The sequence below is a fragment of the Trichosurus vulpecula genome, chromosome 1 (genome assembly GCF_011100635.1).
Source record: "Trichosurus vulpecula isolate mTriVul1 chromosome 1, mTriVul1.pri, whole genome shotgun sequence".
NCBI classification, from domain to species: domain Eukaryota; kingdom Metazoa; phylum Chordata; class Mammalia; order Diprotodontia; family Phalangeridae; genus Trichosurus; species Trichosurus vulpecula.
In genome coordinates, this window is record NC_050573.1 from 224,481,149 (window position 1) to 224,506,389 (window position 25,241).

Consider the following 25,241-nt stretch of genomic DNA (forward strand, 5'->3'; position numbering starts at 1 on the left):
TGCCTCCAGGAGCAAATATAAAGTGTTCTACTTAACATTCAAAGCCCTTCATAACTTAGCCCCCTCCTACCTTTCCAATCTTCTCATACCTTATTACCCATTAGGTTCTCTTCCACCCAGTGACACTGGCCTCTTGGCTGTGCCATGAACAAGATACAACCTCTCTCCACTCTAGGCATTCTCTCTAGCTGTCCCCCATGCATGCGACACTGTACCTCCTCCACTCCAACTACTGCCCTTCCTGGCTTCCTCTAAGTCCCAACTAAACCCCACCCCTAACCCCACTGTACAGGAAGTGCTCCCCAGAACACTTAATTCTAGTGCCTTCCCCCCGTTAATTATTTCCCATTTATCCTGTATATGGCTTGCTTTGTATATTCTTGTTTGCATGTTATCTCTCCCATTCCATTGCAAGCTCCTTTGAGGGGAGGGACTGTCTTATGCCTCTTTTTGTATCCCTAGCACTTAGCACAGTGCCTGGCCCATAGTAAGTGCTTAATAAATGTTTATGGATTGATCAATTCATTGAAGCTTCTACACTTTCTATTCTCTTGACCCACTTCAAATCAATGGCTTCCATAGTTTATTCTTGATTATTCAAGAGCTGATTATCTAAATGATATATCATTCAGTCTCTCTCTCTCTCCTTCCCTCCTTTTCTTTTCTGCTACCTGAATTCTTTTTGCAGGTTATCATTAGTACCTCCACTGACCTGGGAAGCCAAAGAGAAGGAAATGAATTTGAATTAATCAGTTATTCTTAGTGGCTCTCATGAAGTTTTGAAAAAAGAATAGGTTAAAAATCATTGGCTAAAACAAGACTCTAAATTACTGTCAGCCATTCATTTATTTATGATATCTCTGTTCCTTAATGTTATGACTAATTAAGAGCTTTTTCCATGTGCTCTTTTATAGTTAAATGGAATAAACCATAATTCTCTATCTTTTGCACAGTACCAATGTATTGAGGAGAGAAATTCAATTTCTAATCCCTGGGTTACCTACTTTTCTTCCCAGGGCACAACAATCCTTTCCAAACTTACCTTCTAACACCCAAAGAAATGTCTGTAGAAACCTCCAAACTCGCCATGGCTTTCATACTCTGCATATTTGCTAGTTCTCTCTCCATCCTCAAATTATACTTCATTTACTGACCTGTTTAAACTTTGTGTCCTTACCCCTCCCCTCTTCACAACTGTCTCCCTCAATAGCAAACACGCTTCTTGAGGATAGGACCTTTTTTTTTTTCTATTCTATCTCCAGCACCTAACACAGGGACTTGCACAAAAGTGGGAGCTGCATAGATTTTTTGGGAGGAATGGATGGAAGTGTAAGGGCTTAAGCTAAAGAAGTGAAAGGGTTTGTTTACTATTTATCTGAAAGGTTTGCATGAGAAAAGTTGCATGAAGGGATTTGCATCTGGACCTCACCCTCTGACTGATAATTGAAGCTTGTTGTGGTCTTCTCTGAAGACAGAAATTGTAAGTTCCTCTCATCAGAAACTCAAACTGCTGGCACAAGCCAAAAGACTTAATATTAAAAGCTCTCTGCCAGGGATCCACCCTATCACCTTCCACTTCCTGAAGAATTCCATCTTCCATGTGCATTGTCTTCAAGTTGTCCCAGAGTACCAGTTATTTGCCCTGTAATATCTCTATTTACCCTTACAGGTTTTTAGCCTTTTTAAGACCAGTTGTGAGACCTTGTAAGGCCCTACTTAACTTTTTACAACATTCAAATTATCCTTGTTTTGTCTTCGACCTTTTAACTTTGTTATTTTGTTGTATTTATTTTTTAGGGGGAAAGAAAGCATCAGTAAAAAAGAGTATAGCCCTATTTATATGACATGTCCCAAACAAGACAGGTTAAATGGATTTCCCTCGTTGGCTCTTTAGAAGTCCTCTGAGCAACCCCAAAGAGACGTTCCAGGAAAAACCCTTGACCTTAATAACATCTCCATAAGGAAGGCATATAGCCCTTCATTTAAAAATGCAGCTCCTAGGAGTCCATCAGTTTCAAGTTAAATAAAGTTCTGTCCTCAGAAAACAATAAGCCCTGCTGGGGCTGTGGATAGAGTGCTGGACCTGGTGTCCGGAAGACCTGAGTTCAAATCCAGCCTCAGACATTAACTGTGTGGCTCTGGGCAAGTTACTTCACCCTGTTTGCCTCAGTTTCCTCATCTGTAAAAACGAGCTGGAAAAAGGAAATGACAAACCATTCCAATATCTTTGCCAAGAAAACTTCAAATGGAGACATAAAGAGTTGGACAAGACTGAAACAACTGAACAACAGCAAAAAATAGTTAAAGAGAAACCTACTAAAAACAGTTCTGATTCTGCATATCCTAAACTCTCCAATTTCAATTTGAAGACATCTGAGAATTAAAAAGATAAGCTGAAATTCGCATAATCTCCTAACATTATCCTTTGTTCAGAAAGCACATGATAAACATGAAAGCCCAGTATATAGTCTCTACCTCCAATACCAGAGGGTGTTCTGGGGTATTTGCCAAGCTCCCTAGGACTCAGGTTCTCTGAGTAGCCACTTATCATTAACCCTTTGACCCTACCCATTTAAGTTTATATTAAGTAGGGAGGGAGTAGGGAGAGGGTGTCTGTAACCTCCAATCAAATCTCATAGCAAATATGCGCCGCCCCCCCCCCAGCCCCTTCCACCAGGGGGTGCTATGTCTCACTCAGTTACTGCTATCTATGCTGTTCTGCTTCCACTGCCCAACATCTGTCTCTGCTTACTATAAGCTGGTTGCATGCACTTAATTACATCTCTGTCCTTTTAACACCAGACAAGTCTGAGAGAGTTTCCTCTACATCACATAAGTTACATGAATATTATGTGAGGCTGACAGCAAGTGGGGATGCTCAGGATGTCATGAGTTCAAGTACCATTTCCCCAATATCCCCCCTCATTTTCAGACTTAGTCTTTTTCAAAATCTTCTTCCCAGGTTTTCTCACTCATACTATACTATGGACACATATAGACACTATAGGACCTCCTCATTCTGCCAGGATTGTACAGTAGAGACTCAAGGGCTACATTATGTAAATTGAGTTATTGTTTATACAAATCACTCATCTGGTCCAATTTTAGGACTAAGAAGGAAGTGAATAGAAATCCATACCCAAGTTCCCTCAGTGCAATTTATCAACAAATCTAATTTATAAAGATAAAAAATAATTTTAAATGGAGAATTATTTTAGAGCAAGAAATAACAGAATCTTTGTGTAAAGTATTAGAATCCCATTTATATCAATCTGTTAAACTATTTTATCATGTAATGGGTGTCTAGCCCATGCCCAGATCACCTAAGATGGCATCATCCATGGGAAGACACCAGGAGATACTTCTGGGAGACAGACATGCATATGCGGACATTCTTTGTTGGCTTACCAAGTGGTTAGGAAGTCTTTTTCCATTGGCTGAACAGTCAGAATTCCTTGAGTCAGCACTGGTCATGTCTTTTGCAGCATTTGATTCCAAGGGAGCAAGGCAACTTCTTTAGTGACAGCTGTGACCATGCAGTAAAGGAGGGCCTAATGGCTCCTTTCAGGCCATATGGCCTTGAGAAATTAGCCTCTGGCCTTTTATTTGGTTTTTTTTCTGTTCTAAGTGCAGGGAGTGTACTCTCTGACCCCAGGAGTTTCAAAGGCCAAGAGTGAGAGCCACAGTAATCTGAGAGTTGAGGAATACAATCCAGGTGTTCCAGCCATCCCAGTAAAGAGGCCTCAGGTAGCAAAGTGGAATCATCTGGAGTGACTTCTGAATCTGGTAGTGATGGTGGCTTTGGACTTGAATGTGGTAGGGCCAATGGTATGTAGGAATAGAGCTAATTCTCTCCCCCCAATTCAAATGATGTAAAAGGGGATTATGCCCCCGAGGTACTGAGGGAAATGATAGTTCTTTGTTCTTGCTACATATTTGAAATAAATATTCCTTTGGAAAAATCAGTTCATTGTTAAATAAAATGCTAGTCTCTGGGCTACTGAAATGGGAGAACACAACCAGCAGGGGCTCAAGCCAATGAAATAAAAGAGAGACTCCCCAATACCCTTAAGATGCCTGAGAACCCTGGGGAAAAAGGGGAAGAAGAATGTAACAGACTTGGCCCTGAGAGAATAGAGCCAGAGTCAATCCTGTTAAGGATGGAAGACCAGAACAAATCTCTCGTCAAGGAAGCACTTCAAGTGGATTCTATTTGTATTTACTATCCCTCAATCCCCTTCCTACTAAGAAAGCAAAACAGAAGTTTGGCTAACGTCTGTGTTATTCCCAAATGGGTCTTTAAGATATACCCCGGTTGGATCATCTCACTCTCTGACAAAGCCCAAACCTACGAAGGCCAGATTAGAGTCCCTCTGCCCCTTTATGAGCCTCCTGGGCAGGAAATTTGCAACACATGCTGACTTTACTAGTTTCCAATTTCCTATGAGGGATTTTCTTGAGTATCAGCCCTTTACACAACTCTGTGCATATTGAGAGACTATACACAGGAGACTATCTTTGGCACACTTGGGATGCTCTGAAACAATAGAACGTACAAGGCCCAGGTTTTAAAACTGATCCTTTTCACATGGAATCTTAACTGATGATATTTTCATTGCCCCAAATTTATCATCAATCTGTCTGCATCAAATTACCACTCCTGAAAACACACTGGGATCATAGGATTTGGGTCTGGAGAAGAACTTAAGAGACATCTAAAATCCAGATATTTTTCAGATAAGAAAACTGAGATCCAGAGAGATTAAATTACTTGCCCAAATGATTTTCCTAAAGCACAGATCTAACTTTGTCAGACTCCTACTCAATAAACTGCACTAGCTTTCCATTGATTCAGGATCAAATATAAACTCTTCTGATTAGGAGTTAGATCCCTTTACAACATGTCTTCTTTCTACCTTTCCAGTTTTCTTACACATTTCCACCCACGTTCCCTATGGTGTGGCCAAAATGACCTATTTGCTGTTCCTTACATACAATGCTCCATCTCCTTTCCTCCATGTCTGCCTCTTGGAATCCTTGGTTTCTTTTGAGACATAAGTCAAATGCCACCTTCAACATGAAGCCTTTCCTGCTCCCTACCCCAGCTGTGAGTCCCCTCCCTCCCAATCTTGTCTTGTATTCATTTTAGATAAATTCTATACATGCTTATATATGTACATGTCTCTCCCATTAAGCTGTGTTCTCCTTGAGGGCATAGATTGTTTCACTTTTGTCTTTGTAGGTGGTTAGCACAGAGCCTTAGAAACATGTAGTATACACTTAAATATTTGTTGATCTATAGTAGAGCCAGGATTTCAATGAAATTGTCCTCTGACTCCCAATCCAGTCTTCTTTCCACACTAAAGGACAGTGCTGTCCTTTGCCCTATCATTGGAATCTAACCAAATGACAATTCTGCTTTTTCCTTCCATGTTATTCTCCTCTAAGCTTCTTACCAACTGAAGGCTCTATTCCTATCAGTGACCTTCCTCCCTTATTCTTCTTTCAAGCCACAGACTATAATCAATCTGTGTCTCTGAATAACTCTATTTAAAATTCCTCCCCTTGTATTCCGCTCCTTTGGTGGTGAGGTGGGTGAAGAAGCCCATAGGTGCCTCCAGATATACTACATCCTACTAATCCGAAAGTGTTAGTGACAAAGTAACTGAGTAAACCAGTACAGGGGAAAACTTTCTATCTCTTGGTTATCCTCTGATTCTAATACTTTTTCCTGATTTTTAAATAAATCGTTTCTTCTATAACTTAAAGTCATTTTTTTCTCTTAGTTTTCTCTCCTTAAAGGAGATAAACAGCTATTTGCTTTCTACTTTCAATCCAACAAACACATTTATTTGTAGGATGAAGAGGAAGATGTGAACTCGAGTCCTCTGGCACTCTTTTTAATATATGATATGATCTCTCCAGTCATTCTGTTACTCTTAGGACTCCTCATCTACAGACTGAAGTATATAATATAAACTTATGTCATTGAGAGGCCTAAACATACTAATTGAAATGGGATAAAATGGTTTAAAAGAAATCCTCTCAAAAGAACTGAGTTCTAATTCTATTTCATTGACAATCCATGAGATAATCATAAGTCATTTTTGTTCAGTCGTTTCAGTTGTGTCCAACTCTTTCTTGACTCCATTTGGGGTTTTCGGCAAAGATACTGGAGTGGTTTGTCGTTTCCATCTCTATTTCATTTTATAGATGAGGAAACTGAGGCAGATAAGGTTAAGTGACTTGCTCAGGATCACACAGCTAGTAAATGTCTGAGGCCAGATTTGAACTCAGGAAGATGGGTCTTCCTGACTCCAGGCCTGTGCCACCTAGCTGCCACTGTATCACAAGTCATACTGGACGGAAACATGTATACAAATTGGCAAAACCACTGATGAGCTATATGGAAATATCATTGTAACAGTCTTAAAATGCATGCTTAAATGTATATTAATAATCATCAGAATAATGTTTCTTTATTCGTTTTAGTATTTAAAAGAACAAAAAGATTAGCTGATCACATATCATTGATATTCTCTCAAAAAAAAATTAAAGAAGGCTTTCAGCACACCAGGTAGACCCATGTGGCAAATTTAGAGGGATTACAGACCTAGACCTGGAAGGGGGGCCTTAGTGACCATCAAGGCCTTAGAAACCAAAGGCCTCATTTTTCCAGATATGGAAAACTAATGCCCAAGAAAGTTAAGTAAGTGACTTGCTCAAGGTCAAACAGGTATAGGGACACAGAAGCAGTATTTGAACCCAAGACCTTTGACTTTGGGGATCTTTCCAGTATACCACACTGCCTTGATGGGTTGTAATCTGCATCACTGTAAGGAATATCCATATTGATGAAGTCACAAGTATATTTGAGCATAATATTGAAGGAAATTCATATAACATCATATCAAGTGCATGGTGGGGAATGGGGAGGACAGGGGACAGAAATGAAATGAATGTTTGTTTCTTCAACTTGACATTCCCTAGACTGCTATAAAATGTCCATGTAGATTCTTCAACTAAGAAGGAAAGATACAAGAAAAACAGCATTTCACTGTAATTTGCATACTTTTCCTTAGATGACTTTACATACACCAGAAGGGTCTAACTCTTTGTCAGTTTATACTCTTGAAGCTGTATAAATCACATAAGAATGCATATTCTCATCTCAACTGTATTTCCAGACTAAGGCACAATAAAGCTGTAGACAATACTTTAAGACCTGATTTTTCTTATTCCTACCTTGTACTCTATCAAATAGTCAACTGGGAAAGTTCTTCTACCAAACTTATATGAGATACTTAGATGGTACAGTATATATAATCGCTATACTTGGAGTTAGGAAGATTCAAGTTCAAATCATGACTTGGACACTCACTAGCTGCGTGACCCTAGAAAAGTCACTTAACATCTCTTAGACTCAGTTTCCTTATCTGCAAAATGTGAGTAATTGACCTCACAAAGTTGTGAAGAACCAATAAGATGATATATGCAAAGCGTTCTCCAAACCTTAATGTCCTATATAAATAGGGTTTGAGGGAGTTGCTGGACGTTCAGAGAACTAATTAATATGGTTACTTCATGCCTAGGTCTTACTGACTTCAAGTCCACTGGGCTCTAACAACTGTGCCAAACTTCCTCTCAGACCAAATGGTACCTTCTACCTAAGTAAGTCATGGAAGGGATAAAGGGCTCAACTTGGCATGGCCATAGGGACACAGGAAGGACACAAAAGAAGGAGCTATGTGAATATTACCTTACAACTATTTAGGTGACCCTATCTATAGCAACAAAACAAGAAACCCTCTTTATGTCATTCCCTGCCCCCACTGCTGGTAATTGCCTTCCTCCTAAGACTTTAAGTACAAAATGCTTTGTTTTTGTATTCAACATGTAATATTGTACACACAGGGAAAGAGGTAGAAACACGGGGAATGGGGCTAAGGAACATGAACAATTTGGAGGAGACATAATATTTGGTGCCATACAAGTCTTTCTTAATCTTTAAGTTGCAATTAGTGATGTTTCAGGAGGCTGGATAGCTAGATGACTCATTAACTGAAGCTGTGAACAGCTCAAGACTGGCTTTTTCCAAGGGTGGCTAGCTCTTTTCCCCAAGAATCTACACACCTAAAAAAAAAAACAACTGGCTACATTGATTGGAGAATGGTTGGACAAAACAAGATACATGAATCTACTGGAATATCACTGTTCTGTGAAAAATAGTGAACATGAAGAATTCAAAGTGAAGGAAAACTTATATTTACTCATACCCAAGAGAACTTGAAAAACAGCATATAAAATGACTTTCCAATGTAAATGGAAAGAATGGAAAACTGAAACTGAATGCTGTGTTATTATAATGACCAAGCATGGTCCAGGAAAATAATTGAGAAGGAAAGAAATAAGCATTTACTAAGTGCCTATTACGTGCCAGGCCTTGTGCTAAGAGCTTTACAGATATAATCTCTTTTGATCCTCACATTAGTACTGTGGGAAGTGAGTGCTATAATTATCCCCTTTTTACAGATGAGGAAACTGAGGTAGACAGAGGTTAAGTGATTTGGCCAGGGTCACATAGCTGGCAGGTGTCTGAGGACAGATTTGAACATGGTCTTTCTAATTGACCATGATCAAGCCCAATGCTTGATCCATTTTGCCACCTCCCTCCATTCTTTGTAGAGGTGGGGGACTATGGGTGTGGAATACCTTGCATGCTATCAGACTTACTTGAGAGTTGGTTTTGCTGAACCTCCTTTTTTTCCCTCTTTCTTTTAAATTTTTTGTTACATGGAATGGCTCACTGGGAAGGAATATCTTTGGGAATGAAGGTGTAGTAAGAACAAAAGATATCAGCCCTTTAAAAAAAAAAGAAAGAACTGGCTAATTTGTTGCCTAGTTCAAAAGGGGTATTTCACCAAACATCCATCCATTTGTTCTTGATGGAGCCTTATCCCTTCTGTGGGTGTATTGAAGAGTGCTGTTCAAACCTGCAATCAGTACTACTGACTTATAGCAATAAAATCTTGATACATGCTTTCCACCCCCAACGCTGCCATGTTCATTTATCGTTTGTGTATCTAACATGTTTTTGTTTTTGTTATTTTCCCTTGGTTTTCTGCTACTTGGATTTTGTTGTTTAGTCGTTTCAGTCATGTCCAACTCTCATGACCCCATTGGAGGTTTTCTTGGTGAAGACACTGGAGTGGTTGCCATTCCCTTCTCCAGCTCACTTTACACATGAGGAAACTGAGGTAAACGAGGTTAAGTGACTTGCTCAGGGTTTGAGGCCATATTTGAACTCAAGAACATGAGTCTTCCTTGTCTCCAACTGTCTTTTATTTTTCTTCCAAGCATTAGCTTTTTTTTGGAGCTGATCCAACTGTTTGTGAATTTCTGCTTCTCTCCCACCATGCCCAAGGTAGACTTTAATTCTACAAACAGTTGATTGTGGAAATAACCTCTCGGAAGAATGTCAACATTTAAAAAGAAAATGAGCATATATTTTGAGAGTAGATTGTGATTGGAGGAGAGCAACAAGTTTCAAGATTGGTTTTTTTTCCCCCTGAATAAAGAGTTACAAGCCAATCAATAGCCAGATAAATTTTTAAAACACCCTACAAGCAAAAACATCCATCAAATGAAGCAAAGAAGAAAAGGAAAAGAGGAAGATAGATAAAGTACAGGGCTTGGAGTCTGGAAGACCCAAGTTCAAATCCTGCTTCAGAAACCCACGAGCAGTGCAACACCGAGCAGGTCATTTCACGGGTTGGACTCTGAGATTTCTTCTTGCTCTAAATCTATGGTCCTATGAATTGTCTCAATTAATTTCAGTTCCTAAATTAGCCTGATAAAACCTTGGACTAGGTTTTGTTCTGGCCCCACTGACAACTTGCTAAATTACTTTGAACAAATCACAACCTCTGCTTCACAGCTTCCTCATCAGACTAATCAAAATGAAAGCAATTGCCTTCCCAATTCCACACTGACCAGATCTAAGACTCCACCAACTCTGCTTTTTTCTGTTCCATGAACAATTCATCTACTTAACCACCTGATTAATCTACCCTACTAATCCATTCCTTTGTTACCAGGTTTTTATCTGTATTTATACCAGATTATTTTTCAGAGAGGGTGGGGTTTGTATTTATGTATGTCTATACTGTTTACTTTAGGTTGTAAGCTCCTAAAGTGGAAAATGTAATAGCCTTGTAAAAGGCAGTTATAGCAGGAGACTGTTTTTGGTCCTGCTTCTGCTGCCACTTGATACTGGAAGGCTTCCGAATCTCAGCTATGGAAGGGAGACATTACAGTGGAACACACTGACTATTGGATTTGGGAGTCAGGAAGATTTGGGGTCATATTCTCCCTCTAGCACTTGACTAGGTATGCATGTCCATGGGAAAGTCACTAAGTGAAAATCCCAGTTTCTTCCACTGTGGAGCAGGGCTAATAATACCTATACCACCTACATCACAGGGTTGTCATGAGGCTCGAATGAAATAATGTATAGAAAATGCTACCTAAGTGTCAGCTCTGATTCTTAAGTGTAAAATGGGTCCAATGAGTCTGTAAAGGTTATATTTATTTAGGACCTATCACAGCTGGGCACTTATTAAGTGCAGTTTGGTTGACATATTAGTTGAATGATTTGCTGTTGTCTGCTTTCTATCCAGAGCTAATGTGATGAAAAACGGGGGGTGACTGTCATGGGACCCACATTTTGTAAGCCACAATATTGCTGGTACCTAGGCAGTGACTCAGAGAAAAAAGCCAGTAGAGGTAAGAAAAGGTGATTCATTCCTTCAATAATTATTTATTAAGGGCACAAGGTACTGTGCTAGGAGCTGAGGAAACAAAGACGAATTATGACAAAGTTCCTGCTGTTACAGAATTTATATTCTATTGGGGGGGGGTGTTTGATATGGCCCCTTTGAAGATTAATATAACATAAGGCATGGGATGAAAGCGGCAAAAGAGGCATCCAGACAATCTGAAATGGCAATAAATACATTCAGTTTCAGGACTCAGAGAAGGCTTCAATGACAAAGTAGAAAATGAGCTAGAAAAGGCTAAGATTAGGAGGAACTATATTCCAAACATGGAAATGGCCAGGACAATTGCAGGGAAAAGATAATAAGTCGAATTTGGGAAACATCTATACAATAGTGTCACTCGGATCATTAGTTAATCCATACATTCTTCCACTATCGACAAAGCAAAGTCTATCAAACAGGCTCTTTCTCCTTCTGCATAGTCCTAAAGGGATGTTTCAATGACATCTTTTCAGAGCTAGGATTAGAAGATTTTGTACGTGGAACTAGCACCAGAAATTGGGCAAGTGGCAGAAAAGGGATGCTGGGTTAAAGGAAAGAACCAGACACTCCCCTGTGGGGAGATACAGACACAGCCCTCATTGCCAAGAGGCTGGGACACCTTGAGGCCACCATTAGAGAGGCTATTCAACTTTCCTCAACCCTGATCCCCAAGCCCACAGGAAATAGCCATTTGGTAACTATTTTAAATAGCTATTCTTGACAACTAGGTGATAAAGTCAGTTGTTTCTTCACACTTGGCCTCCAAGAGACCTGGTTTGAGAAGGTAGAGTGGCAACCCTTAGAAAAACAAAGAGATACTTTGGGAGAGGGAACCAAAAGAGGGCTTGAAAAGAGGGCTCCCCAAAGCCTCCAAGTATCATAACATTATTAGAGCTATTAGGAATTGTATGGACGATCCAGTACAATGCCTTCATTTTTTAGAGGAGGTTAATTGAGATGCTATAATGGCAACCACAGTGGCATACCCAGGATGGCTATTAGTGCAGGTTCTTTTATCTGCTTTACTAAGGAAAGATAGTTGTTTCAGGGGTCAACAATCTTTTTTAATTAAACAGAAAAAACACAGAGAAATAAAGACCAATAGACAGGAGTCTACTGCCTGAATCAAAACTTTATATCCACCACTGAATCAAGAGAACCTTTACCTCTGAGCAGTCAGGGAGGTCTGAACACATGACCAGTCAGCCTCAACCAGGGGATCACAATGTCTTTCTCATGAGCAAGCCCCCAAAGCAAAAGCTCACCTTTCAGAATATATACTCTTTAGGCCCAGTGCCTAATTAGAAATTGACAAAAGGTGTGTAAGCCTTTCTACAAGCAAGCAAGCTTCCCTTAATGGGTTCCACATGAGGCCTATTGATGGGCAGGGAAGATCTCATTCCCCATTAACCTTACAGATGCCAGAGAAGCAAAGTGATGTTCACGGTCACAAGGGAAGGCTCACTCAACTCTTTCTGAAACTTTATCTGAACTAAGGTGGAATCAAATGGAGGTCAAATTTCAGAGACTCATAAACTTTTAGAGTTGGGACAGATCCAAACCCATCATTTAATGAAGGAGGCAACAGAGGCCTATGGTTAGTCTTAGATCAGAGACTAGAATCCAGATCTCTGGATTTTATCAGCCAAGTTGTTTAACTCTGATCTACCTCGGAATCACAAGCACTTCCAGAATATCAATCCTTGGACTCACAACCAAGGACAAGTAGCTAAGCAGGAAGTTGGGGGGGGTGGGGGTGGGAGGGGAGGCTATAATAATAATCATACTCATAATCATAATAGCTAGCACTTATATAGTACCTACTGTTTGCCAGGTACTGTACCAAGTGTTGTTAACATTCAGTTGTTTTGTTTATGTCCAACTCTTCATGACCACATTTGGGGTTTTCTTGGCAAAGATGCCAGAGTGGCTTGCCATTTTCTTCTCTAGTTCATTTTACAGATGAGGAAACTGAGGCAAACAGGGTTAAGTGACTTGCCCAGGGTCACACAGCTAGTAAGTGTCTGAGGCCAGATTTGAATTCAGGAAGATGAGTCTTCCTGATTCCAAGCTCAGTGCTCCAACCACTGTGCCACCTAGCTGTCCCCTACTGTACTTAGTGCTTTTAACCAATATTTTCTCATCTGATCCTCACAACAACCTTGGGAGGTAGGTGTCATTATTATCCCCATTGTACAGTTGAGGAAGCTAAGGCAAATAGAAGTTAAATGACTTTCCCAAGGTCATACAGCTAATTAGTATCTGAGGCCAGATTTGAGTACAAGTCTTCCTGATTCTAGGCCTAAGATTCTATCCTCTGAGCTATCTAGCTAGCTGCCTCTAAGACATTCAGTCTTTCTAAGTTAGCTCTTGTTCCAAATTTACTCTTCCCCCATCCCTCATCCCCACCCCTACATATACACAGGTTCCTCTTGGAGCAAAATTTGAGAAGCCTGAGACAGCAATCTTGTAAAGAACGAAAAAGTCTCCAGAATAGTAGAGACAGAGACATCCAGAGGAAGGGGAAGCACTGCCCTTTAGAAAAAGCTATAAAGGGCTTTTTCTTTCCCCTACCTTGCCACGGCTGAAGGCACCTTCCCACTCCATCTTTTTTAGATTGAATTGCATTAAGCAGCAACTCTTTTTTTTAATTAATTTTTTTTATTTTTAGTTTACAACCCTCAGTTCCACAAGTTTTTGGGTTCCAAATTTTTTTTCTCCCTCCCGCTCCTCCCCACAACCACCCAAGACAGCATGTAATCCAATGTAGGTTCTACATATACCTTCACATTGAACTTATTTGTATAATGTCCAATTGTAATGAAAAATTATAATCAATGGAATGAATCGTGAGAAAGGAGAGATGAAATCAAAAAACAAAACAAAAAAAAAAAGAGAGAGCAAAAAGTTTGCCTCAATCTGCATTCAGACTCATAACTCTTTCTCTGGATGTACATAGCTTTTTCCATCATGAGTCTTTCGGAGCTGTCTTTGAACCTTGCATTGATGAGAAGAGTCAAGTCTATCAAAGTTAGTCATCACAGATACCGTGTGTCTGTGATCGTGTATAATGATCTCCTGGTTCTGCTCCCCTCACTCAGCATCAGTTCGTATATGTCATTCCAGGTTATAATGAAGTCCATTTGCTCCTCATTTCTTACAGCACAATAGTAATCCATTACATTCATATACCACAATTTGTGTAGCCATTCCCCAATTGATGGGCATCCCCTTGATTTCCAATTCTTTGCCACCACAAAAAGAGCTTAAGCAGCAACTCTTGAAGGGCTCTCTCTCCATGAGAACTCCTAGGCCTTGGGGCCAGGTCCCTACCCTATCCCTCTCTCCACCCAGTGATCCTTCTTTACCTACTGGGCCCTCAACACTTACTGTCTAGGTTTCCATCAGCAAGAAAATTTAGAATCTTAGAAGGACAAAACTATGCAGGAATAAACAAGTCCCTAGAATGGTAAAGGCAGAGGAATATAATAAGGCTAAATATGGGTCTAGTTTCTTTCCCTATCTGAAAAAACCACTGTTAAATCCTACCCGAACTCCACCCCTTCCCAGGTAGACTATGCCTTGATGGGCCTTCTCTCTATGGGCTTGATGGTGGATTGGGGACCACTCCACCCATTCTCCAATAAGAACATGCAACAAGACAGTCCTGCCAGGTCCACTGGTGTTGGCAATTGTGATAACCAGCTCCCTGCACCTAGACATGGCCTCTGCTCCCACTCTTCCCATCCTGTGACCAGTCCTCACCATGGTCACAACTTGAAGTCCCGGCTCTCCTTTTCTAGAGTAGGACAAGTGCTATTGGCAGCTCTTCATATTTCCCATTCCATAGCAAATTTCTCACCCTGAGAAAAAGTTCCTTTTCCCTGCTTGCCTCCAGCAAGCCCTTAGTTTATTTTTAATGGGGGAGTGCTTTGCAAACTTAAAGTGATGAATGAATGGGTTATTTTTATTGATTTTTTTCTTATGTTTAAAAATGTGGAGGCAGGAGCATAGTTAGCTGTCTCAGGCTTACCTCCTCAAGGGATGACTCTGGGTCCCAAATATCCCTAGGAAGAGCCCTGCCTTTCCCCACCTTACAGTGAAGGGACCTGCAAAGATCTTCCTCCTCTACACTGGAGATTCAGCGCTACAACAATGTCATTTCTGTGGGTTGGCTAGGCAGTGTCCCTGAACTGTGCCCAAACCTATCCATTCCCATTACATTGGTACAAAGAGGCATTGAGCCTTCACTACATACAAAGAGATGACAGGTCATATCAGGAGTAGGTGGGGCAGAGGGGCAGGGTGTGGTGGGAAACTGAGGGTAAAAACAAGGATGCCGGGAAGCTGGCAAAAGACCAAAGGAAAGGAGCATAAATCCTTTCCCATCTATGGACTCCTACATATTCCAGGACACAAGTCATCTGGAAATAGTGATATCTGAATATATAAACCTTACAGCTCCATGTTCCTGTGACTAAAAGATGGTGTTAAAAAGACAGTCAGAGGATACAGACGGCTGCTGGGGTAGGGACTCAAGGGGCATGATTACTTTGGCAGAAGCAGCATGCCTAAATCCAAAGTCTGATTCTCAGCTTTGAAGGTTCAATGACTTGATTTTATCAACTCACCCAGAGGGGATGCTATTTTGGACAATCAATCTATGCTGGCCAAGCTCACAAGAGTACAATTTATGAACTAGAAAGCCACTTCATTAATTTACAGTGAGAGCTACCTACACCTGGCTGGAGAGCTGGAGATGCACAGGGGATAGGGACTCCTTTCTAATAGCTGAGTTTCCAGAGGAGGCCAAATTACAAAAACAGAATTCTGCTTGAAGCAGTTCTGGGATCAGAATGAAGAGAATTCATGGAATCTTAAGGGATATTTGGGTAACCTGGAGCATCTTGTTTACCTGCTTTTCTCCAGTCACTTTACAGACACCTTTGTCTCAACTCCTGTTGCTGGTCATCTGTTCTAGATAAACACTGACAAATTCTTATTTTCCGCACTCTCCTTTTTCAATATTCCTTATCAGTCCCTAAAATTTCTGTCCTTACAACACTTATTATTATTCATGACAGACACACTGCAATTTCCAAGATTACAGCTTATCTTGCATTTGTTACATTTACAATTGATGCCTTCCTTTTTAGGGCATATCCTGAGGCTCTTACTGTGGTTTAGGAAGCACTCTAGGCTGAACAGGAATGCATTTAAAACCAGCTCTTAGAGGCAGGGTGGGGATGGGAGAGTCATTTCTGCAAATGTCCAATCCTTCTCAGTTGTTTCTTATTAGGTTACATTTCAGAGGGTGATATTCTCTAAACTTGCCTCAAAATCCAGTTTAGTAAGAATTTTATGTCCTTTACACATGGAACACGCCTAGGCCTCTGCCTAGATGCACATACAAACACACCCACACACACTCCACTAGGCCCTTCCTCAGGGATAAGTGCCATATACTGACCACCATAATTTTCCCATCCTCTATAACCATCATTGCTCCACAAAGAAAATACACTTTTTGTGTGTGATATAGATACAAAATTTTCTATGACAGGAAGGGATTTTTCTCACTTCTTTTGACATATAGTTATTATTTTGTTTTGTTGTTATCCAGTTGTTTCAGTCTCTTTGTGACCCCCTTCGGGGTTTTCTTGGCAAAAATACTGGAGCGATTTGCCATTTCCTTTTCTACCTTATTCTACAGATGAGGAACTGAGGCAAACAAGGTTAAGTGACTTGCCCAGGGTCACACAGCTACTAAGTGTCTGAGGCCAAACTTGAACTGAGGAAGATGAATCTTCCTGACTCTAGGCCCAGCACCCTATCCCCTACACCACCTAATTGCCCTCATTTTGTTTACTCTTTTTGGGGGGTAAAGACAAGAAATGCCATCCTAGGAGAAAAAAAGTTTTTTTTTTACTCTGTCCTTAGATCCAGGGCAATTGCTCTAAAAAAATGATAGACCAATTGCTAGACTCACCCATGCAGATAGTTTTACTTGAGTCCTTTGTAGAAATGAGCTATATCTCAGAATTCCAGACAATCTACACCCCAAAACATAGAACGGTTGAACCACTTTCATTATGAAGTTGCTTCCAACATGATTGGGTGTGACATCTTGTTCTAAAGTGTGCAAACTACCCCCAATGTGACTACTGTCTCTCCTTATTTCAAATGATGAAGCTAAGAAAGTGATGAGCTGCAGTTACCAGTGGTCTAAAAGTGTTCTCAAAGAATAGTCTGCAGACCCCTAGGGATCCCTGAGATATTTTCAGGGGTTCCTTTGGGTAAAATGTATTTTCATAATATTAAGACTTTTACTTTCAAATACGCTAAATATCAATAGATGTGACCCACATCGACACAAGCTCAATAATGTTTTAAGAGCATAAGGGGGTCCTAAGACCAAAAAGCTGGAGAACTGCTGACCTAATACGCTCTAAAATCCACGCAAGAATGTGAGTAGCATTTAATCTCTAGACATTTTCTTCCTTCTTCTGACTTAAATTTACTTCAGGTCTGCTAGAACACGGCAGACCCTCTAGCTATTCTAGAATGGACAGTTTTTAACTCATGTAGTCTATCATGTCTACTCCTCTTGACTGTTTGGAAAGAATGAAGAGAAAAATCTGTTATTTCACCAGGACTCAGCTAAGAAATAAAATGATTTTTAAAAAATTATACATTCAGGAAGTTTGCCAATGGTGAAAACACATATTACATGGTTTCATTCCAATGAGGTATCTCAAAAAGAAATTCCACTTTGTCCTAAATTGAGACCCAAGAGTCATCTCCTTAAAATGTATTTAGGATTGCTCACTGCAATAGGAAAACTCAAATAACTTGTGGCAGTTCTAGAGATATTACTTCAGTGAATCCATCAACAAGCATTTATTAAACTCCTATGTGCCAGGCACTTTATTAAGCACTGAAGAAACAAAGAGAGGCAAAAGACAGTCCCTGCTGTCCAGGAGCTCACAGTCTTCACTGAGGACACAACAAAATCTTTAAGGACCAGAGAGCCTTGCTTACCAAAACTTATGAAGACAGAGATCCCCAAAAGAGCTATGGAGAAAACAAAGTCTCAAAAGGCAGGAGACATCCTAGAGAACTGGGCAAAACATACAAACGACTTGACTTAATTGGACATTCCCACATTTTCTGCATGGATATTTTAGAGTAGTTAGGGATGGGGGTCTAAGAATGGAAGATAGTTTTTTCCCCCTTACAGGTTTTAGATTCTAGATGATTCCTTCATATATCAGGATAGAGCTGTAGCCCATTTTCTTTCAGGAAATTTGACATGCAATTCATTGCAAGATTTATAGCAAAGCAAATAGATAAAAACGAATGTACGAAAACATGGCCCATCATAAATTAATTGAAGAGAAGAGACTATTGACATCTCAATGCCATTGTAATGGGGTGGCAATTTATGTGGTTTGCAATATGTCAAACCATTATGCCACTGGCAGATAACTAAAGAGATGGGTTTTAGACTATCACATCAAAGAGGAACACATTGGCTAGTTTATTTCCCTTAGCATCTTTGTTCTGCATTGAATTATCGTAGCATGGAAAGATCAAACAATAGAAAATATCTTCAAGAGGCAAGGAACAAAATCTATGCTGGCATATTTCAAATAAGACAATTTCTAACTTTCAGAACAAGGCCAGATATTGAACTGGTCTATCATACCATACTGGAATGTAAAATGTGACATCTAAAGTTACATAGTATTCACTAATCAAATGTTACTAGGTGCCAACAGCATGGAAAGCAACCCAGGTGACAGAAATTTATGTCATTCCTGCCTGAAGCTATTATAAAAGTTTGAAAAAAATTCGAAACATTGATTTCTGTACAAAAGCTATTTTAATTGTTTATAAATAAAATGGACTCTTTGTATGTAAAATAAACTCTTTGGATATAAGATGAATTGGAGAGGGCAGTACAGTACAAAAGAATATTTAATAAAGAGTCAGGATTGGGGCAGCTAGGTGGAGCAGTGGATAGAGCACTCATAGGCCCTAGAGTCAGGAGGACCTGAGTTCAAATCCAGACTCAGGCACTTGACCCGTACTAGCTGTGTGACCCTGGGCAAGTCATTTAACCCTGATTGCCTCTCAAAAACAAAAACAAACAAACAATAAAAAAGGGTGAGCATCCCTTGATTTGAATCTTGTTTCTGCCACATACCATCTGTATGATCATGGACAGCATCTTACTTGACTGTAAAGTGGGGATGATACTTATAGTACCACTCTCAGAGAGTTGTTATAGGGAAAATCCTTTATAAACCTTACAGAGGAACAGTGTGACTTAGGAGAAAGATCATTGGATTTGGTGTTAGTCTCCTGGCACTGTCACTTACTGAGTGAACCTGGACAAATCACTTCACTTTTGGGGCCTCAGTTTCCTCAGAGGTTAACCTAGATAATCTCTAAGGTTCCTTCTAGGTCTAAATTTTATTATTCTATATAAATGAGTTGATAGTAATATTACTGTCCCTACTGCACTGCCAAACCCTAGCCCTGGATTATTCCATCTGTCTTGTCTGCTTCTATTCTGCTGAAGTCATGCAACTCTGCTGACTGGGTCTGCTAAAAATTTATTCTACCTAATCTCAACTGGTCCCTCACTGCAGCAAAGCAATCCTTTCACTCCTCCCTAACTAATTCCTTATTTCATTCCCCTTAAGCCTTGTCGCTCACCCCTCCCTCTTGCCCTCTAGGGAGAGAATTTTACTTCATACTTTGCTGGAAAAAAAAAAGACCCATTACTTGACAGCTCCCTCTTCTCCCCTATTCTGTACCTATAAACCCGTTGAAATTATCTTCTGTTCTCTCCTTAAATCCAATTTTCCTCTAAGGCCAAGCCCTCTATTTGTTCTGTTGATCCTGTTCCCTCCTTTCTCATAATCAATCTAATCTTCAGTCTTTCCCTGTCTAGTGGCTCATTCCCTAAGGCCTACGAACAAGTCCAGTTCCCCCAGCCTTTTAAAAAAATGTTCGCTTGACCAGACCATCTACTTTTTGAGCCCTTATTATCTCTTGCCTAGACCGTTGCAATAGTCTCTCCTCTCTCTAATTCATTCTACATACATATGCTGAAGTGATTACTAAAGCAAGGTCTAAACTTGCCATTTTCCTGCTCAACAGTATCCAATGGCACCCTGTTCCCTAAATATGAACTTCCATTTGGCGTTCAAAGTCCTTCGGCATCTAGCTCCAACCTAGATTTCTATCCTTTTTTAAACATCATCCCTCTTCATAGACTCATGATCTAGCCGAACTGTCCTTTTTCTTATTTTTCACACAGGATGCTTTATCTCCTGTCACTGCTTTTGTTATAGTATGCTTTCACCCTCACTGAGAAGGAGTCCTCTCTTCATCTGAACCTCTTAGAATTCCAAGTTTCTATTAATTCTCTGATCAAGCTATACGCCCCCATGAGCTTTTCCTGACCCCCCCCCCACAGCTGTTTAAATGCCTTGTCTCTAATTACCTTGTATTTATTTTATATATACATATATATATACACATACAGATATAGATATATATGTACACACACATACTTACAACTTGTCTTCCTTGATAAAATGTAAACTACTTAAGAACAGAAAGTAATCATTTATTGAGACATAACAGTAATATACACACATATATATGTATATGTATACACACATATACACACATAATTTATATATACATACACACGTGGGCCTACACATACATACACATATAGATACATATACACATGTGTGCATACATGCACACACAAACACACACACATATATCTCAAAGATTATGCTGGCAGAATGCAAAGCGTTGTCAGGTACTATCCAGCTGGAAGGATTTCTTTTACAAGCTCCATGATAAACTGTGTATTGTGTAAATATGTGTATTGTCTAAGGACCAGCCTCATTCATCTCCAGTTTGGCCATGGAGTAATGAATTTTGGGGCCATAGTATCTGTAAATGACCATCTACTGAGTCGTATGTAGATATATTTCAATTGGCATCAATAGAGGGAGTACCTACACCAACAAAATCACAGTTCTTTGACATATTCAAATACTAATAATATAAACATATATGCACATTATATATGTATTATTTGTCCTTAGTTTCAAAGAGGACCAATGACATCATGGGATAATGTCTTGACTTGTGTATGAATTGGATTTAGGAGAGGCAGTTGTACAGAGTTGTCAGCCTCACTCTTCCAGGCTCATCAAAGACCAGTGGCAAGACAAAAGTCAGGATGGATACAGTGGATGACCTTGGCATCTTCAATGTCTGACCAAGCTCTAACTAATCCATAGCTCCTGCTTCAGTCGCCTTCATGGCCATTAGAACAAATTGTTCTCATTCTCCTATTCCATTGGGGGAATTTTTCACATGCATAGGGCAGACATCTCTTAACACACTGATGGGTTTGAGTCCTGTCAGTTACCCGCAACTTGGTTTAGCCTGTTTGCCAATATGGTTTTTACCAAGGTATAGCCACTGTGCATGCTACAACTTATTGGAGCCACAGGTGAGAGTTGGGTGACTGGTGGACACCAAAAGTGGATAAGCAACCCTGAAAAGGGCTTGGCAGCCCTCACACCAAAGGTGCTAGTCCTCTCTGAACACATCATACACATTACACACACACATGCACACACGCACGCACACATTATATATACAGACACACACATGTTACAGGAAATGGTAGTTCAAAAACATTTAAAGGAGAAATTATAAAAGAGCAATAAAAGGGAGAGCACTAGCTCATGAAAGAGGAAATAAAAGTCTATGGACGAGTAGAGTAGAAAGATATTGGACTAGAGGCTTAGAGACATGGGTTTTAGCCCAGACTACATCCATTGCTGGCAGCTAGATGGCTCAGTGGATAAAGCACTAGTCCTGGAGTCAGGAAAACCTGAGTTCAAATCCAGCCTCAGACAGCTGTGTTACCCTGGGCCCATCATTTAACTTCTGTTTGCCTTAATCCACTGGAGAAGGAAATGGCACATCATTGCCAAGAAAACCCTATGGACAGTAAAGGGTCACAAAGAGTCATACACAATGGAACAACAAACCATCTAGCCATGTGACTTTAAGAATGTCACTTGACCTCTGTGGGGCTCATCCGCTTCCTCTGTAAAATAGGACAGCTGAACTAAGTGATCTCTAAGATTCTTTCCAGTTCTGACAACCTACTTCATAGACTATGTCTATTTTCAGCATCTACTTTCCAGCTCACTTTATAGATGGAACCAGGGCAGTTGGATAGTTTCCCACAATAGTATGCTTTACTCCTCTCACACAGACATAGAGATAGATACCTACTTATTCTCTGGGCTGGCTCTCTCATTCCAACTTGCCTTTACCCTAATAATGGGTCTGTATTCTCAAAGAGTACCTTGCATAGATAAATATTCCCAGAGAGATGAAGTGAACAAAGCAAATTATATTTCCTATTTTCCCCACTCTCCAGTACTCTACTCCCAGACCAATCAATGGTAACCCATTTGAAGTACTAGAGTATGACCAAACTCTAGTTCATCTCATTCTCTAGAAGGACACAATGGGCTGTTCCAAGGTAACAATGAATTCCATTTCTCTTCCTGCCAAATCAAGAGGCCTAGCTTAGGCATAACCCCAAGGATTGAGTCAGAGACAAGACAAAGTCCTTAGGCATTCAAAATATCCGCTATCCCCCAGATCTACAATGGAGTTTCCAGAGCCACTTCAGACCACACTGGAGTACCCTCAAGACCAAAGTGGTACAAGAACCACACATCCAAAGTTTAGCCTGAAGAGTCTCCAGGGGCTGTTACTTTATTACTCATTTTCATCTATCCTTATCATTTCTCTACATGACAAGATAGTCAGCTATACACACACACACTATTCATTTTGGGGGAGGATAATTACCTAGAAAAAGGTCATTCATCAAATGTATTACCCACTATAATGAACAAATGTAAATGAAAGCCTTTTTTCAGGATATGAAAGATAAGAGATTATATCTTTTTAACATTTGAATAGTCTCTTAGTTGCATAGTACGCAATTCTCTGAGAGGAGTAAACAAGCAAATCAGAAGATAGTGGCAAAATATGTTATTAAAGAGATTGTCCATGCAAGGAATACCTAAAAATGTTTGACCTTGTGTTAGAAGCACAGATAGATTTCAGCTTTCCACACTAGTGAAAGTAAGCAGTAGCATGGATACGCCAAAAATATGTTAATACATGGCTTTGGGATACGTTTCTGTACTTACAGTTGAATAAAGGTATATTCAGAAACCTTTGGGGGAATTCACTTCCAAAGCATGATGAAGCAACTTTATGAAGACAAGCTAAGAAAGGAATCCAAAGGTATCCAGCATCTCTCCTGCTCAGAATTTTCCCCAGCTCCTCATATCACATTGGAGATGAGGCATCAATACACCCTAAAACTGAGCTAAGTACTTCAGGTTTTTCCCTGGCTTAGAGGAGGTAATTAAGTCTTTTGGTTTAATGGGCCTCCTGCTGGGCTGCAGGCAGCCTAGAAAAGTAAACAAGAAATGGTGAATTGTATCAACATGGGATTTTACACATACTCTGCTTAATCATATTATCAGGAATACAAGAGCATGATTTGCCATAGGTAACTGACAATAGTGGTTGGCCAAAGCTTTGGGAGACTGCAAAAAATCTCTTACCCATTTATTTCATAATCAAAAAGAGATTCTGGGAGCCTCTGGGGAAACTGACAATCTCTTCAAACTGTCAGATACTTGGAGGGAGTTTGGTGTCCTAATTGCAGGGCTACCCAAGAATAAAGGAATATAAGAGAGTGCACAGACATGTTTTTTTTTAAAAAGGGGTGACAAGGATATAAGATGTCTTATATTCCCTAGTACAGTACTCAGCTAGCATTCAATAAATGTTGTTGACTGGCTGACTAGAATCCCCTGACCTCTGAGATGCAATTTCCACACTCAATCTGAGACCCTTTAGCCGTTTTCCTACATCACATTCAGCCATGCTATTTTCTGTCCAAGATATTGTTCTTTGAAAATTACAATCAGCATCTGGTCACAGTCTGGAGACCTCAATTGGTCCCTCCTGCTCGGAGAAGGGTCTGTAAGGAACAATTCAAAACAATTCAAGTTACAGAGAACTTGGAACACATTTAAAATGGAGTGTTCATTTACTCTGGCCAAACTTTATATGTGGTAAGGAAAGACAGTGATTAGAACTCACACAAGAAGCTTGGGAAAGAACTCCCTGAACCCCAGAAGCAGAGAGCCACTCTAGAAGTCAGGAGGAAAAAAACACCATGAAAAAGCACGCTAAAAAGCCAAAGACCATTGATTCCTACTATGGAGAAAGGGAAGATCAAAATATCAATTCAGAACAGGACAGCACGGACACTGTACCCACATCTGAAACCTCAAAATGGAATGTGAACTGGTCTCCAGACCAAAAAGCATGCCTGGAAGAACTCAAGGAAGACTTTAAAAACCAAATTAGAGAGGTAAAAGAAAAAATGGAAAAAAAATTCACTGATGATGAAAACAAGTAATAAACTAGCTATCTGTGGGCAATAGTCTGCAAGCTTTTTTTTCAGTCCTGCAATCCTCTCAACCTTACCTGTCATGCCTTGCTCAGCCCACTCCACAATGGGAGTGGAGGACATGAGTGGGGGTAGGAAAGAGAAGTGGGAAAAAGCAATTGCAGTAGGAGTTCCAACAAGTCAAGAAAGGGATAAGACATCTTATGTTCACCTCTTTTTAGCTCAAAAGAGAGGACAGGTCAACTTACTGAGACCTGGGAACTGAAAGAGATAATAAATATGTACACTAATATTACTCACATAATGGATAGTCAATATTGTTGACCGACAACTATCAAGGGAGTGAATAGACAGAATCTTTTTAATTCAAATATTATTTTAAGAACTTTTAGTGCATGGAGTAATAAAGACTGGAAAGACCACTAGCATAGAAATAACTTCCCCACTGGTCTACTACTCTGCCTCGAATTTCTCTATCTTTAAGGCCCCTGTAAATATGTCATCTGGAAGGACTAGTAGTGTACCTAGAAGGCACAACCCATAGGATGCTGGGCTTGGAGTCAAGGCAGTCTAGAGTTCAAATATGGCCCCAGATACTTTTTAGCTTTGTGACCCTGGCCGAATCACTTAAATCTGCTTGTCTCTGTTTCCCCATCTGTATAATGGGGATAATAATAGCCCTTACCCTGTAAGAGCTATTGACAGGATCAAATGAGAAAATTTATGTAAAATGCTTAGCAAACCTTAAAATGCTGTATAAATGCCAGCTACTACTACTATTACCAATAGTACAATAATCCACTGGCAGCCACTATGATATTAGCATAGATTAGTATATCTGATCAGCTACCTAGCAA

At 40.0% G+C, this 25,241-nt stretch overlaps 1 protein-coding gene across 2 annotated transcripts in view; it reads right to left on the reverse strand.

The window, feature by feature from the left end:
- LDLRAD4 (low density lipoprotein receptor class A domain containing 4) overlaps positions 1 to 25,241 on the reverse strand; it is a 607,914-nt gene that overhangs the window by 308,936 nt on the left and 273,737 nt on the right. The window lies entirely within an intron of this gene.